The sequence below is a fragment of the Pristiophorus japonicus genome, chromosome 12, assembly GCF_044704955.1.
Source record: "Pristiophorus japonicus isolate sPriJap1 chromosome 12, sPriJap1.hap1, whole genome shotgun sequence".
Taxonomy (NCBI): domain Eukaryota; kingdom Metazoa; phylum Chordata; class Chondrichthyes; family Pristiophoridae; genus Pristiophorus; species Pristiophorus japonicus.
This window is the reverse complement of record NC_091988.1, coordinates 155411325-155428732: the sequence shown is the minus strand read 5'-3', so window position 1 is coordinate 155428732 and position 17408 is coordinate 155411325.

The following is a 17408-nucleotide window of genomic DNA, read 5'->3' as shown; positions in this document are numbered from 1 at the left end:
AACCATTTTCTCGCCGAGCGGTTTTACTTACCTCATTAATGAAAAGTTTCGCCGGCGTTACTTGATGAAGCTTAGCGGTCTTTTCTGGGCGGCAATCAGGCGGTGAGGGCTTTGGGGAAAGTTGAGCCCATAATCTTTTGTGATTTTAGCTGCCACTCCAGTTCAATCAAATGCCCTTTTACACACACTCTACAACATAATACTTCAAGATTTCAGGGAGGATTTCCATATATGTTTTGATACTCAGATGGCACAAGCCTTTGTGATGGAGAGGATGATGGGGTCTGAAGCTTAGCTTGGGGTTGAATAGGACGCCAAGTGAAAGTAAGGGTAAGGAGTTTGTGATGGAGGCCAAATACAATAGCTTTGGTCTTCCTTGTGTTTAACTGGAGAAAATTGTGGTTCATTCAAGACTGGATGTGACATCAGGCAATAGAGAGGTGGTGGCAATCAGCACACTTGTGAAATGTGACCCCGTGCTTGTGGATGTTGTCGCCAAGGGGCAGCTTATAGATAAGAAAGAGGAAGAGTTCAAGAATAGACCCTTGGAGGACTTGTAAGGTTAATAGTGTGATGTGGGAAACAAAGCCATTGCCGGGGATGCTCTGCCTACAATTGGATAGGTAAGAATGGAAGAAAGCGAGAGCAGTCCCCCTCATCTGGACAATGGAGGAGAAGCGTTGGAGGAAGTTGGTGATCGACCATGTCTAAAGTTGCAGAAAGCACAATGAGGGATAAGGTCAAAAACCTAATATAAACATGGAATTGTGTGAAAGATGGCTACAGATTTGAGAGGTAACAGCACATTAAAGGACTTTGGAGATGAAATGAGGTTAGAGATGAGATCGGACAGAGAGTTTGAGGGTGGTATTTTTAAGAAGGGTGGTGATGACGACAGTTTTGAAAGGGAGAGAACCAGTATCTGAAGAAAGGGAACTATTTACTGCTAACTAGCATTTGAACCAGGAAGGGGAGTTGGGTAGTCAGTAGTTTAGAAGGATTGGGTCAATGAAATAGGTGAATGTTATGGACAAAATGAGCTTGGAGAAGGAATGAGGGATGATTGGAGAGAAACTAAAGAAAGATGCGGGTTCAGGTCTAGGGCAGGGGGTGGGGGCCTTCACGGAGATCTGGCTTGGTAAGCAAGGGATAGGGGTGGGGGCAGGGAGTAGCGGAGGCAGCTAAACAGCTAGTCTCGATCTGAGTGATAAAGAAGTCCATGAGCTCTTTATACTTTTGGAGGTGAAGGTGTAGGGGACATGGATTTGAGGACATTGATGGTAATGGAGAAAATCTTGGTGTTATGATATCTTGAATAGTAGCCAGTTTTGTCAGAGAAATGAGATCCGAAAGTACTTGATGTCGTTTAGCTTTTATTAGCAGTTGATAACCAGTTATGCACCAGATATGCTCAAGGCTGTGTCCCTTGGACTTGAAGGATCAAAAATAGGGGCTGTGCCATATGGAATGACCAGGATGGGGAATAAAGGTTTTAATGGGAACAACATAAGAATATAAGAAATAGGAGCAGGAGTAGGCCATCTGGCCCCTCGAGCCTGCTCCACCATTCAATAAGATCATGGCTGATCTGATCTTGGCCACAACTCCACTTTCCCGTCCTTTCCCAATATCCTTTGACTCCCTTATCTTTCAAAAATTTGTCTATCTCCTCCTTAAATATATTCAATAACCTAACCTTCACAGCTCTCTGGGGTAGAGAATTCCAATGATTCATGACTCTCTCACAGAAGAAATTTCTCCTAATTTCTATTTTACATGGGCGACAACTTATTCTGAAACTATGCCCCCTAGTTCTAGATCCCCAACGAGGGGAGACATCCTCTCTGCATCTACCCTGTCAAGCCCCCTCAGAATCTTATATGTTTCAATGAGATTACCTTTCATTCTTCTAAACTCCAATGAGTTTATGTACAACCTGCTCAACCTTTCTTCATAAGGCAAACCCTTCATCTCAGGAATCAATCTTGTGAATCTTGTGAACAAGAGCATCAAAGATGGAGGAGAGGGAGTGGTTGATTAGATTGATGGTTGTAGAAGTGAATTAAAGGCCAAAGATTAGGCAGCTTGAAAGTGCAATTGTAAATGACTCGAGGGAGAGATTTTTTCTTCCAGATTGAACATAAGAAATAGGAGTAGGAGTGGGCCGTATGGCCCCTCAAGCCTGCTCCGCCATTCAATATCATAGAATCATAGAAATTTACAGCACGGAAGGAAGCTATTTCAGCCCATCGTGGCCGTGCCGGCCATAAAGAGCTATCCAGCCTAATCCCACTTTTCAGCTCTTGGTCCGTAGCCCTGTAGGTTACGACACTTCAAGTGCACATCTAAGTACTTTTTAAATGTGGCGAGGGTTTCTGCCTCGACCACCCTTTCAGGCAGTGAGTTCCAGACCCCCACCACTCTCTGGGTGAAAACATTTCCCCTCAAATCCGCTCTAACCTTCATATCAATTACTTTAAATCTATGCCCCCTGGTTGTTGACCCCTCTGCTAAGGGAAACAGGTCCTTCCTATCCACTCTATCTATAGCTGATCTTCGACCTCAACTCCACTTTCCCACCTGATTCCCATATCCCTTGATTCCCCAGAGTCCAAAAATCTATCTTAGCCTCGAATACACTCAACAGCTCAACAATCCCAGCCCTTTGGTGTAGAGAATTCCAAAGATTCACAACTCTCTGAGTGAAGAAATTCCTCCTTATCTCAGTCTTAAATGGCCGACATCTTATCCTGAGATTATGTCCCCTAGTTCTAGACTCTCCAGCCAGGGGAAACCTCCTCTTAGCATCTACCCGGTCAATCTCCCTCAGAATCTTAAATGTTTCAATGAGATCACCTCTCATTGTTCTAAACTCCAGAGAGTATAGGCCCAATATACTCAATGTCTCCTCATGGGACAATCCACTCATTCCAGGGATCAATCTAGTGAACCTACATTGCACCACCTCTAAGACAAATATGCCCGTCCTCAGATAAGGAGACCAAAACTGTGCACAGTACTCCAAGTGTGGTCTCACCAAATTGTAGTAAGAATTCCTTACTCTTGTATTACAACCCCCTTGCAATAAAGGCCAGCATATCATTTACCTTCCTAATTGTTTGCTGTACCTACATGCTAACTTTCTGTGTTTCCTGTTTCCTAAATCTCTCTGACCACCAACATTTAATAGTTTCTCACAATTTAAAAATATTCTGCTTTCCTATTCTTCCTACCAAAGTGAATAACCTCACATTTCCCCACATTACCTTATCGCCCACTCACTTCACCTGCCTATATGCTATTTCAGACTCTCTGTGTCTTCCTCACAGCTTACTTCCCACCGAGCTTTGTATTGACAGCAAGCCTGGATATATTGCACTCGTTTCCTTCATCTAAGTTATTACTAATAGATTGTAAATAGATGAGGCACAGCACTGATTCTTGCGGCACCCCACTAGTTACAGCCTGCTAACCAGAAAACGACCCATTTACCTCTATGCTCTGTTTTCTGTTCATCAATCAATCCTCTATCCATGCTAATACATTACCCTTAAACCCATGAGCTCTTACCTTGCATAACAACCTTTTATGTGGCACCTTACCGAATGCCTTTTGGAAAACCAAATAAACTACATCACAAGTTCCCCTTTATCTAACCTGCTAATTACATCCTCAAAAAGCTCTAATAAATTTGTTAAACATGATTTCCCTTTCATAAAACCATGTTGAATCTGCCTAATCATATTATGATTTTCCAAGTGCCCTGTTACTAGTTCATTAATAATTGATTCCAGCATTTTACCGATAACTGATGTCAGGCTAACTGGTCTGTATTTCCGTTTGCTCTCTCCCTCCTTTCTTAAATAGCATTTGCTACTTTCCAATCCGCTGGGACCATTCTAGAATCTAGGGAATTTTGGAAGATCACCACCAATGCATCCACTATCTCTGCAGCATTCTCTTTTAGAACCCTCAGATGTAGGTCGTCAGGTCCAGGGGATTTATCGGCTTTTAGACCAATTATCTTCTCAAGTAGTTTTTCTCTACTGATGTTAATTACTTTAAATTCCTCACTCTTATTAGCTCCTTGATTCCCCACTATTTTTGGTATGCCTGTTGTATCTTCTACTATGAAGACAGATATAAAATATTTGTTTAAAGTCTGCATTTCCTTATCTGCCATTGCAATTTCACCTGTCTTAGCCTCTAAGGGACCAACGTTTACTTTTGTTACCCTCTTCCTTTCTATGTACTTGTAGAAGCTCTTACAATCTGTTTTTATATTTCTTGCTAGTTTACTTTCATTCTATTTCCTCCATTTTTATAAATTTTTTGGTTATCCTTTGCTTGTTTCTAAAGCTTTCCCAATTCTCAGCCTTAGTACTATTTTTGCTACATTATAAGCCTCTTCTTTTAATCTAATACTATCCTTAACTTCTTTCGTTAGCCAGGGATGGATCTCTTTTCCCATGGAGTTTTTATTTCTCATTGGAATGTATATTTGTTGAGACTTTTGGAATATTTATTTAAATGTTCACCATTGCTTATCTGCCATCATACCTTTTAATCTAATTTCCCAATCTACCTTAGCTAATTCACCCGTCATACTTATGTAATTGGCTTTATTTAACTTAAAGACTCTTGTTTCCTGCTTAAGTATTTCAATCTGAAACTCAATGTGAAATTCTATCATATTGTGATCACTCTTTTCCAGAGGATCCTTCACTATGAGATTACTAATTAACTCTGTCTCATTACACAACACAAGATCTAAAATAGCTTGTTCTCTGATTGGTTCTGTGACTTATTATTCTAGGAATCTGTCTGAAATGCATTCCATGGAAGAACGTGGGGTTGGTGAGGGCAAACAAGAAAGTGGTCGGAAATGGCCTTGTCTGTGATCGAGAGTAGAGAGGTCACATGAGATGGCAATGTGAGAGACTAGCCATGAACATGGGTAGGAGAGCTTTTATGGAGGGAAATTAAGAGATGACAGGAGGGCAATGAAATCAGAGGAGAGAGTTTTGTTTCTAAATTAAAATATGTATTTCCAATATAAAATATGCACCTTGGGATGCTTTACAGCATTAAAGGTGCTATGTGAATGCAAGTTTTTGTTGTCTCTGCCCAAATTCCTATTCCATCCTACATGTAAGGAGTATAATGGGATGGTGAAGCTGGAGTTGGACTTAATGGATTTATTTTCATGGGTGAAAATTGATTACTACTAACACTTGTACAGAGGGAGGGCCAAATTACCCAACAATGCTCTCACTCATCTCATAGGCAGTCCCTCGAAATGAGGTTGACCTGCTTCCACGCCAAAAAAGGATGAGTTCACAGGTGTTTCAATAAAGGACCTAACATTCCAGGTCTGAACTACATCCTGAAGGGTGGAAGATGCCTGTGCATGTTTTTTTTAATGTAGGGTGGCTGTTGCACATCAGCCACCACACGGGCTTGACAGAGCTAGGACTTGGGCCAATGGCAAGGGTTAACCAAGATGACTAGAGACGTGCTCTACTGCACGGACCTAGTGCACATACATATTGCAGTGTAGGCTGGTCCGTGCAGCAGTATAATGATAGGCAGCCCAAACTACAGGGTACTTTCCTGACAAAGAGTGTATATTATGTCCACCACTCACAAGTAAGAAGTGCAATGCACCATATGATGGAATACAAAGAGGCTATTCCAAAATGGAAAATTTAAGAAGTTGCACAGTTTTAACTAGTCCCTCATCCACAGAAAAATGTTAGCTTCGAATTTCAATACTGGTTGAAATGTAATATAAAATCAAAAACCTAAAACTGTCAGTGATATGACAATGATATGTCATGTAACTGTATATGATGCATTATCTGTGTACTACAATTTTGATGGCTCTTACAGTCGACTATATCTTACATGGTACAATATGCCTACTGTAGACCATTGCAAATGGAACCCAATAATACTTCACAGCAATGGGCAAATAAGGTGCATCAGCAAGATGTGGGAGCAAGAAACCGATTAAACTAAGACCCTTGAGCTGAAAGCTTCAACCCCCATCACAGTGACACTTGATCATATTGCCTCTCTGCTCTAATATTTCTAGTCAACATCATTTATATGCAGATTGCTGTGAAAGCATATTTTTGTAAAGTTTAATTTTTCTAATACATCGGAATATTATAATCATATGCAGTTTTATTCAGCTTTTAATCACAACAGGAAACAAAGGCATGTTCTAAATGACCTGAAGTGAGGTACGAGACCTGTCCAACTGAAATTGAATTATGTGTAACCCTCAAATTTTAGATTGCTATAATTGGAATTGTCTGTGTTAAATGCAACCATTGGGAGTCATGAATCTCTATTATTGCTGTGTATGTCTTTTCTTTTAAACAAGAAAACACGGAACTGCAATAACTAAACTATTTAATTTCTTATTCGCAGTATTGCAATTCTGCTGTGTTGTAATAGCATTGAATACAAATTAGAAGCAATCGTTCTCATATATATTACAGGTTTGAGACTGTTACTTTTTAAAACAGTGATGCAAACTGATGGTTACGTTGCCTTGCTCATTCCTATAAGCTAAGAAAAAGTGATTTATGCCCATGTAAAGTTTAACACACAAGAAGACCTACAATCTATGGCATCCAAATGTTGCTGAAATGTTTAAATGTTGTTCAATGACTGACTATCATATTACTTTACCAACTTTTAAAACTTACGAACATACTAACAATGACAGACAGGAAAAGATCCACTTGTGCATTCAGCCTGTCCCACACAACTACAATGCCTTGTGCGTCACAACGCATACACTACTCACCCCACCCAGAAGCCATGTGATCTACTGGGGGAGGCGAAAAAACAGATAGAAACCCAGGCTAATTAGGGGATAAAAATAATCAGGAAAATTCCTCTCCGATCCACTCGGGCAATGAAAACTAGTCCAGCATCCCACTGTGTCCCTGATTAGTGTTATATTGCACCTATCTCTTATATAAGGTGAGCTCCACCCCAGCCAGAAACAGGTCCAGCTCTCACTTGAAGGAATTCAGCAAATCAGCATTCTCCGCACGAGCCAGTCGCCAGTTCCTTAAAGGCAGATTTAACAGATTAACTATGAGGTTTTGAAATTTAATTTTAAAAATTGAAAGGTTTGATTTGCACCAGTTGCAGTTATACTATTGAGCTGATGTGTGAGATTGCTTGCCCAAGGATGCATTTACACTGGTAACTGTAATTTGAGTTCCAGCCAGGCAGAACTATGTTTATAATGCTGGTTTCCTGCCTGGCTGAAACTTTAACTTTCCTGTTTAGGAAAAACGTGTGCATCTCTCTCGATGCAAGTAGGATCAGAGTTCTCACCTAACAGTTAGAAAAGTAAATGTTTAGAAAGCACAAATGAGAGATATCCTACTCTCTGAATAATTAGGTTGAAATAGGTAGGTTTAAAAGATGTGCAGGACATTGTTCGAAGCTCCTAAAAGCCTTGTAAACCAGTTTTGATACCACACTGAATCCAAGAATTCTACCTCTGCTTCACTCTGAAGTAATCGGACCCTGATTCTGAATTGCTAAACATAAGCCTGCGGTGTAAATGGCAGGTTTCGCAACAGTGCAATGTGAAAACAGCGTTGAATTGATGCAAAGAGGGTGATTTTAAATTATCGCATCAATCAGCAAGGCATCTGCTTTGCCCGTCTGATGTGAGGCCCGATCCAGTTCTGTGGTCGGGCCTTATTTTAATGAGTCTGCGAGTTGTCAATATCGGAGGGCTTATGGGCAGCTTGCCGATCGGGAGGAGGCAGAAAATCTGACGGCTCCTCTTGGCCCCCTAAAAATCATTGGAAAAACTGTTACTTTCCTTTTTTTTAGGGCAGCCCACAGCCCTAAAAAGACCATCTTAGGACCTCGGTTTAAATATTTTAATGAGGTTCCCACCTGTTTCGGTGGGAGTGCTGGCAACCTAAATGGAGGCCCACTTGAAAATTGCATTGGCTACGCTACTGCTCAAAATCAGTGCAAATATTATTTTTTAATCGACCTGCCACCGTTCATGCCAAAAAATGGGGCGAAGTTCCTCTGCATTTAGTAAAATTATAGCCTCATAATCTATATATTTTTGTACTATTATTTTTGTGTAATTATGTAAATCCCTCATCAGTCCACTGTGAGGCAAAATCTTTGACATCACTCTTACATTGTATCTTCCTTGTGCAATCAATCAGTTGTAATGTAATGTCAGTTGATTTTTATGAGAGTAAGCAAGCAGATAAACAAGCCTAGAAATTTAATTGAATTTAAGCAAGGGTTTGAGTGGTAAATAGCAGGGGTGGGCCCCTTCACGTGCCTAAATTAGCCCCAACCCTACTTGGAACCATATCCCATTGTACATTTCATTCCAACCATCCATTATTGCCTGCCTAAAAAACGAAAATAAGCTCAGAGAACTTTCTTCATACCTAATCTAACATTGATTATCTCAGATCACCATCAGACTTGTCAAGCTGAATCTATTCACCTTGACAAGTCTGATGGTGATCTGAGATAATCAATGTTTATGTAGATAGAGAAGTTCTCTGTATATATGTCTCTACTGGTGCATTTTATTAGCTGGGTCTGACTGATTTTTACATATTGGCAGATAGATGAAGTGTTGATATGCCTATTGATGTATTGTCTTTGTTTAGAGGTGTATGCCTGCTTATAAATTTATCACTGGTGCAGATTCTCCAAGCACAGCAGGCTTTTTAAAAGAGTCATGTTTGTTTTCCCTGCAGCATTTCCTTTTGTTGTGCAGTAATTGCTGTTTCCATATCCTTGTAGTTGGAATGGGGTTTTCTCATAGTTTTTCATTGCAACAATTGCAATGTTAATCTCAGCTCTTCTAAACAATTTCCTAGTACTATATGTGTTAAAATATATCAGTCATTAACTTACCGGTGGGTGGCTTGTTTTATTTACACTACACTTGTATTATAGCATTGCTATCAAAGGCGGCATTTATTCTGTTACCAGTGCTGTATTGTAAATGAGCTGGCCTCAAGGGCTGATTTCTCACTTTGTCACTGGATTTACATTGCTACTATTGGCAAATATGACCAAATGCTACTGCTGACATTGGTGACAGTCCACCGTCAAGATCCTTAAGGCAAGTAATATGAATTGGAGGTAACCATGCATGTGAACAATTGTACATTAACAGAAGCTTCAATGTACCACCAGTGTTCTAAAGTCCACCCTGCTGTTAAACAGATCAAATTCAGAGCACCGGGGCCCTTGAATGCATTTCGAATCTACTTCCATTGAAATATAATGTGCTATTCCACCATATAATGTGCTCTTTGAAAATCAAACACAAATTGCTTTCCATTCCATTTTTCCCCACAGCCTGTTTATAGGATTAGTTACAACACATTTAATCTTACATACCCCGTTTAGGGAGTTAGAAACTTGTATTACTGAGCTATTGCAATTATGTTTCTTTGATAAGTTGCTGTAGATCTTTCTCCATGTACTTGAGACGATATAGTTACATTAATAAAATCAAAGACGGTAAATAGGGAAAATAAAACTTAACCCACAAGATGTTGAAACTACAAAACTAAGGACAAGGTTTATTAACCCATCCATCTAATACCACTTATAATGGGCCCAAGTTTCGGCCTCAGTTGCTCCTGATTTTTTGGAGCAACTGGTGTAGAACGGAGTATCTTAGAAATTCAAATTCTCGGCATTTAGTTTGCTCCAGTTCTAGTCAGTTAGAACAGTTTCACTTTGGAACAGAATTTTTTTTTCAAAAGGGGCGTGTGCGGCCACTTACGCCTGTTTTCAAAGTTTCGTCAGTGAAAGCTTACTCCAAACTAACTTAGAATGGAGTAAGTGAAGATTTTTGTACGCTCGAAAAAACCTTGTCTACACTTTAGAAAATCAGGCGTAGGTTACAAATCAGGTGCAGGGAATGGGGCGGGGGGGTTTAAAAAGGAAGTTTACAAACATTAAACACTTCAGTTTTACAAATAAAGAGCCATCATCAATAATAAATGATAAAAACATCAATAAATCAACCAATAAATCAATCAAAAAAAATTAATAAGAAATCATTCTTTTTTAAAAATCAATAAATAAAACATTTTCTACTTACCGACTGCAGCACCGGGAGCCCTCCAACAGCGTGCTGGGATGCCACCCCACCACCCCCCCCCCCCCCCAGTGTGTCTCTGTCAGTGTCTCTATCTCTCTGTCTGTGTGTGTGTCTCTCACTCTCTGTCTGTCAGTGTCTGTGTTTCTGACAGCGAGGGGTGGAAGGGAGGGGGAGGAGGGGTGGTGTAGTGGGGGAGGAGGGGTGGTGTAGTGGGGGAGAGGGGGTAGGGGGGAAGAGGGGGTGGGGGGGAAGAGGGGGTGACAAGGGAGGGAGGTGACCAGGGAGGGAGGGGAGGGGGGGTGAGAAGGGAGGGACGGGAGGGGGGGTGAGAGAAGGGAGGGAGGGGAGGGGGGAGAGAAGGGGGGAAGAGAGAGAGAGAGAGAGAGAGAGAGAGAGAAGGGAGAGAGAGAGAGAGAGGAAAAGAAAGGAGAGGGAGGCTGAACGGGCCGGGCCCGGCTGGGCCCAAGACTTCGAGCATAGACTTACCGGATTGACAGGTAGGTGGCGTCGGGTCCGGGATCCGGGGGGGTCGGGAGCGAGGGTCGGGGGGAGCGCGGGTCGGGGCGGAGGGGAGGTCGGTCGGTCGATCGTTGGAGGGGGGAGGCGGCGGAGATGGGTGGGGGGGGGAGGGACGGAGATCGGTCGGGAGCGGAGGTCGGTTGTGGGGGGGGGGGGGGGGTAGGTCGAGAGCGGAGGTCGGTCGGGGAGGAGGGGAGCGGTCGGGAATGGAGGGGGCGGGGAAGGTCGGGAGCGGGGGAAGCGGAGGTCGGGTCGGGGGGGGCAGTCCGGTGGGGGAGCGGGAGTCAAGTCGGGTCGGGATCGGTCCGGAGGAAGCAGGAGCTGGGCGTGGGAGGAGCCTTATGCACGCAGCCCCAGTGAGGCCATTCGGCCAGGGCTAGGGGCTGCGTGCTTTGGGCCCCTCCCACACAGTTTTGGGCGCCTGGAGCTACTGCACATGCGCGCCCACTGTAGCGCGCATGTGCAGAGGTCCCGGCACTGATTTCAGCGCAAGGACCTGGCTCCGCCCCCTACAGCTCGTGCTGCGCCGCGCCGAGGGCCAGAGGACCAGCAGGGAGCCGGAGAATCTGGAAGTTTTTTTTAGGCGCACTTTGTAGTGCGAAAAACGGGCGTCCAGTCGGGGCTGAGCCGTTCTAGGCGCGGCCCGAAACTTGGGCGCACAGGAACTCATCATGATAGTGGAGGTATACTTTAATGCTTCACATTTCAAATTCCAGTAATTTCATGGACAGTTCAAACACATTTGGATTATTATCATATCTGAGACAAATAGACTGTAACAATGCTAGTAAATCTAGGTATTTAGTACAAATAGGTGTTAGAATGGACACTTTGTGTGCCTTCTCCATACTGTCATATTATGTAGTTAATTCCATTGATTAACTTTATCTATCTATCTATCCAAGCTGCATTTATTTTGTAAACTGAAAACACTTTGCAACAATGTATAGTTTGTGGGTTCCATGGGTCATGGCTGCACCATTCGATAGCCAACAAGAGGAAATGCAGTAGTAAGAACTTTTCTACCCTGCAGGGAGAAAGACAAACATTTCGGGGTAGATTTTCTGATCAGTTGCTTTGGACTAACAGGTATAAAATGAGTGGAGACCTATTTCAACTACCCTAATATTACTGAGATAGACTTAGTGTGACAGGTACAGATCGTGCAGAATTCCTAAAATGCATTCAGGAGAACTTTTTTAGCAAGTCCAACAAGGGAAGGGGCAGTTCTGGTCTTCATTTTAGGGAATGAAGCTGGGCAGGTGGATATAGTATCAGTGAAAGAGCATTTTGGTGCTCGTGATCATAATTCAGTTCGATTTAGGGTAATTATGGAAAAGAACAAAAGATAGACCAAGAATAAAAGTTCTCAATTGGGGAAAAGCCAATTTTATTAAGCTGAGATGTAATTTAGCCAAAGTTGACTGGAAACGGCTACTTGAAATTAAATCAGTGCCAGAGCAGTGGGAGGCATTCAAGGAGGAGATCGTGCGGATTCAGAGCAAGTATGTTCTCTCAAAGAAAAAGGGTGGGTCTAATAAATCTAGAGCTCCCTGGATGTCAAGAGGCATACAGGGTAGGATAATGAAAAAAGGGAGGTTTATGACAGAGACCGAGGGCTCAATACCACAGAAACACTAGAGGAGTGTAAAAAGTGCAGTGGTGAAATTAAAAAGGAAATTAGGAAAGCAAAGAGAGGGCATGAAAACATTTTGTCAAGTAAAATCCAGGAACACCCAAAGATGTTTTATAAATACGTTAAGAGCAAGAGGATAACTAAAGAAAGAATATGGCCGAGAGAGACCAAATAGATAATCTATATGTGAAGGTGGAAGACGTGGGTATGATTCTTAATGAATACTTTGCGTCTGTTTTCACAAAAGAAAGGGGTGATGCAGACATTGCAATCAGGGAGGAGGAGTGTGAAATATTAGATGAAATAAACATAGTGAGAGAGGAAGTATTAAGGGGTTTAGCATCTTTGAAAGTGAATAAAACCCCAGGCCAGATAAAATGTATCCCAGGCTATTGAGAAAAACAAGAGAGGGAATAGCAGAGGCTCTGACCATCATTTTACAATCCTTTCTAGCTACAGGTATGGTACCGGAGAACTGGAGGAATGCTAATGTTGTAGCGTTGTTTAAAAAGGGAGAAAGGAATAGATCGAGTAATTACAGGCCAGTCAGCCTAACTTCAGTGGTGGGAAAATTATTGGTAGAAATTCTGAGGGACAGGATAAATCTTCATTTAGATAGACACGGATTAATCAAGGACAGGGGGAAGGTCATATCTGACTAACTTGTATGAATTTTTGGAGGAGTGAACAAGGAGGGTCAATGAGGGTAGTGCATTAGTGCATGTAGTGTAAATGGATTTTAGCAAAGCTTTTGATAAGGTTCCACATGGCAGACTCGACATGAAAGTAAAAGGCAAAGTGGCAAGTTGGATCCAAAATTGGCTCAGAGACAGGAAGCAAAAGGGTAATGGGTGTTTTTGTGACTGGAAGGCTGTTTCCAGTGGGGCTTGGCAAGGCTCAGTACTAGATCCCTTGCTTTTTGTGGTATATATCAATGATTTAGACTTGAATATAGGGGGTAATGATTAAGAAGTTTGCAGATAATACAAAAATTGGTCATGTGGTTGATAATTTCGAATAAAGCTGTAGACTGCAAAAGATAGCAATGAACTGGTCAGGTGGGCAGAACAGTGCAAATGGAATTCAATCCAGAGATGTGAGGTAATGCATTTGGGAAGGGCTAACAAGGCAATGGAATACAAAATAAATGGTTGGACACTGAGAAGTGTAGGACAACAGAGGGACCTTGGAGTGCATGTCAACAGATCCCTGAAGGTAGCAGGACAGGTAGATAAGGTGGTTAAGAAGGCAGACGGAATACTTGCCTTTATTAGCCGAGGCATGGAATACAAGAGCAAGGAGATTATACTTCAACTGTATTAAACATTAGTTAGGCCACAGCTAGAGTACTGCATGCAGATCTGGTCTGCACATTCCAGGAAAGATGTGATTGCATTAGAGAGGGTACAGAGGAGATTTACGAGGATGTTGCCTGGACTGGAGAATTTTAGCAATGAGGAAAGATTGGATTGGCTGGGATTGTTTTCTTTGGAACAGAGGAGGCTGAGGGGAGACCTTATTGAGGTTTATAAAGTTATGAGAGGCTGAGATAAGGAGTAGATAGGACAGACCTATTTCCCTTAGCAGAGCGAACAACAACTAGAGGACATAGATTTAATGAAATTGATAGGTTTAGAGGGGCTTTGAGGGGAAATATCTTCACCCAGAGGGTGGTAGGGGTCTGGAAATCACTGCCTGAAAGCGTGGTAGAGGCAGAAACCCTTAACACATTTAAAAAGTACTTGGATATGCACGTGAAGTGCTGTAACCTACAAGGCTATGGACCAAGAGCTGGAAAGTGGGAATAGGCTGGATAGCTCTTTGTCGGCCAGCGCGGAAAAGATGGGTCGTAATAGCATCCTTCCTTGCTGTAAATTTCTATGATTCTATTGGACTAAATTTCTGCCCATTTAGTGCATCAGCGATTTCCTGCTCGGCTTTGATACTGGCATGAAAGGTTCACGCCAGTTAATTGTTAATTATATTGAAATTAGGTCCTGATGACATCATTTAAACATCTGCACAATTTCCTGTTATTTATACCAGACGAGCATAGTCATCACCTGATTTAAAATGTATACCCAGGACTGTTAGGATGTGCTACTCATGAAGTGCATTCAACGAGTCTCATGTTAAGATTTGTAGTAGCCTTTTCAAACCTTTTTTCTTGCTTTTTTTGTTGTTTGACTACTCCTTCCATTTGATTGATCAGGAGACTTTGTACCAAGCATTGTGACTATGCCACTTTCTGGAAAATCCATGATATTGCAACAACAGGTTACCCAATGGTAATCTCTCTTTAATTATTTTTTGGGGGGAGGAAGAACAGGGAGGTAATGGAGGACAGGGGTGGGGATAGGTGGTGTCAGGCAGGTTGACTGTACCAGAGGTAGAGTGTGCGCATCTTCCAAAACTGTTCAATTCACATGTACAGGCAGAGCTTGACCATTCAGAACTAATTACATGGACTTTGGGTCACCTGGCAGCCAGACGCAGAGACACCCGTCTACTTTAGAGACTCCTGCAGCCAACGTGCACTGGAATACCAGTAGCAGTAATGGTCAGCTGTGCTCACAAGTTCTCTTCCTTTGTCTCCTTCCAGCTGCAATGCTTTTAAGAGGGTGGATTGGTAAGCAAGGTTATCCTTCTCACTACCAGCTCAATCTGCACCACCTGCACTTCCACAGCCATCAAACAATGGGTTGCAGTGTTATGTTGCTCCTTCATTTGACCACAGCTTTGTTACCTGCTGTTATATTTATTGTTCTGACAGGTAGGTTTTTCTTCCTGCATCTAACCTGTCCAATCCCGTCAGAATTTTATATGTTTCTATGAGATCCCCTCTCATTCTTCTAAATTCCAGTGAATATAAGCCGAGTCGATCCAATCTTTCATCATATGTCTGTCCTGCCATCCCGGGAATCAGTCTGGTTAACCTTCGCTGCACTCCCTCAATAGCAAGAATGTTCTTCCTCAGATTAGGAGACCAAAACTGTACACAATATTCAAGGTGTGGCCTCACCAAAGCCCAATACAACTACAGTAAGACCTCCCTGCTCCTATACTCAAATCCTTTCGCTATGAAGGCCAACATGCCATTTGCCTTCTTCACCACCTGCTGTACCCGCATGCCAACTTTCAATGACTGATGTCCCATGACACCCAGGTCTCGTTGCACCTCCCCTTTTCCTAATTTGTTACCATTCAGATAATATTCTGCCTTCCTGTTTTTGCCACCAAAGTGGATAACCTCACATTTATTTACATTATACTGCATCTGCCATGCATTTGCCCACTCACCAAACCTGTCCAAGTCACCTGCAGCCTCTTAGCATCCTCCTCACAGCTCACACTGCCACCCAGCTTAGTGTCATCTGCAAACTTGGAGATATTATGTTCAATTCCTTGGTCTAAATCATTCATGTATATTGTAAATATCTGGGGTCCCAGCACTAAACCTTGGGGTACCCCATTCTGAAAAGGACCCGTTTATTCCTACTCTTTGCTTCCTGTCTGCCAACCAGTTCTCTATCCACGTCAATACATTACCCCCAATACCATGTGCTTTAATTTTGCACACTAATCTCTTGTGTGGGACCTTGTCAAAAGCCGTTTGAAAGTCCAAATACACCACATCCACTGGTTCTCCCTTGAACACTCTATTAGTTACATCCTCAAAAAATTCTAGAAGATTTGTCAAGCATGATTTCCCTTTATAAATCCATGCTGACTTGGACTGATCCTGTCATTGATTTCCAAATGCGCTGCTATTACATCTTTAATAATTGATTACAACATTTACCCCACTACCGATGTCAGGCTAACCTGTCTATCATTCCCTGTTTTCTTTAACCCTCCTTTTTTTAAAAGTGGGGTTACATTAGCTACTCTCCAATCCATAGCAACTGATCCAGAGTCAATAGAATATTGGAAAATGACCACCAATGCATCCACTATTTCTAGGGCCACTTCCTTAAGTACTCTGGGATACAGACTATCAGGCCTTGGGGATTTATCGGCCTTCAATCCCATCAATTTCCCTAACACAATTTCCTGACTAATAAGGATTGCCTTCAGTTCCTCCTTCTCGCTAGACCCTCGGCCGCTAGTATTTCTGGAAGGTTATTTGTGTCTTCCTTAGTGAAGACAGAACCAAAGTATTTGTTCAATTGTTCTGCCATTTCTTTGTTCCCCATTATAAATACACCTGATTCTGACTGCAAGGAACCTATATTTGTCTTCACTAACCTTTTTCTCTTCACATATCTATAGAAGCTTTTGCAGTCAGTTTTTATGTTCCCTGCAAGCTTCCTCTCATACTCTATTTTCCCGCTCCGAATTAAACCCTTTGTCCTCCTCTATTAAATTCTAAATTACTCCCAGTCCTCAGGTTTGCTGCTTTTTCTGGCCAATTTATATGCCTCTTCCTTGGATTTAACACTATCCCTAATTTCCCTTGTTAGCCACGGTTGAGCCACCTTCCCCATTTTATTTTTACACCAGACAGGCATGTACAATTGTTGAAGTTCATCCATGTGATCTTTAAATATCTGCCATTGCCTATCCACTGTCAACCCTTTAAGTATCATTCGCCAGTCTATCCTAGCCAATTCACGTCTCAAATCATCGAAGTTACCTTTCTTTAAATTCAGGACCCTAGTCTCTGAATTATCTGCGTCACTCTCCATCTTAATGACGAATTCTGCCATTTTATGGTCATTCTTCTCCAAGAGGCCTCAGTCTAGGATGGCCAGCTCTCTCGTTGGTTCCTCGACATATTGGTTTAGAAAACCATCCCTTATACACTCCAGGAAATCCTCCTCCACCATATTCCTACCAGTTTGTTTAGCCCAATTTATATGTAGATTAAAGTCACCTTTATTGCACGCATCTCTAATTTCCTGTTTGATGCCATCTCCAACCTCAGTACGACTGTTTGGTAGTCTGTACACAACTCCCACTAGAGTTTTCTGCCCTTTGATGTTCCGCCGCTCTATCCATACAGATTCCACATCATCCAAGCTAATGTCCTTCCTTACTATTGCGTTAATCCCCTCTATGACCAGCAGCGCTACCCCACCTCCTTTTCCTTTCTGTCTATCCTTCCTGAAT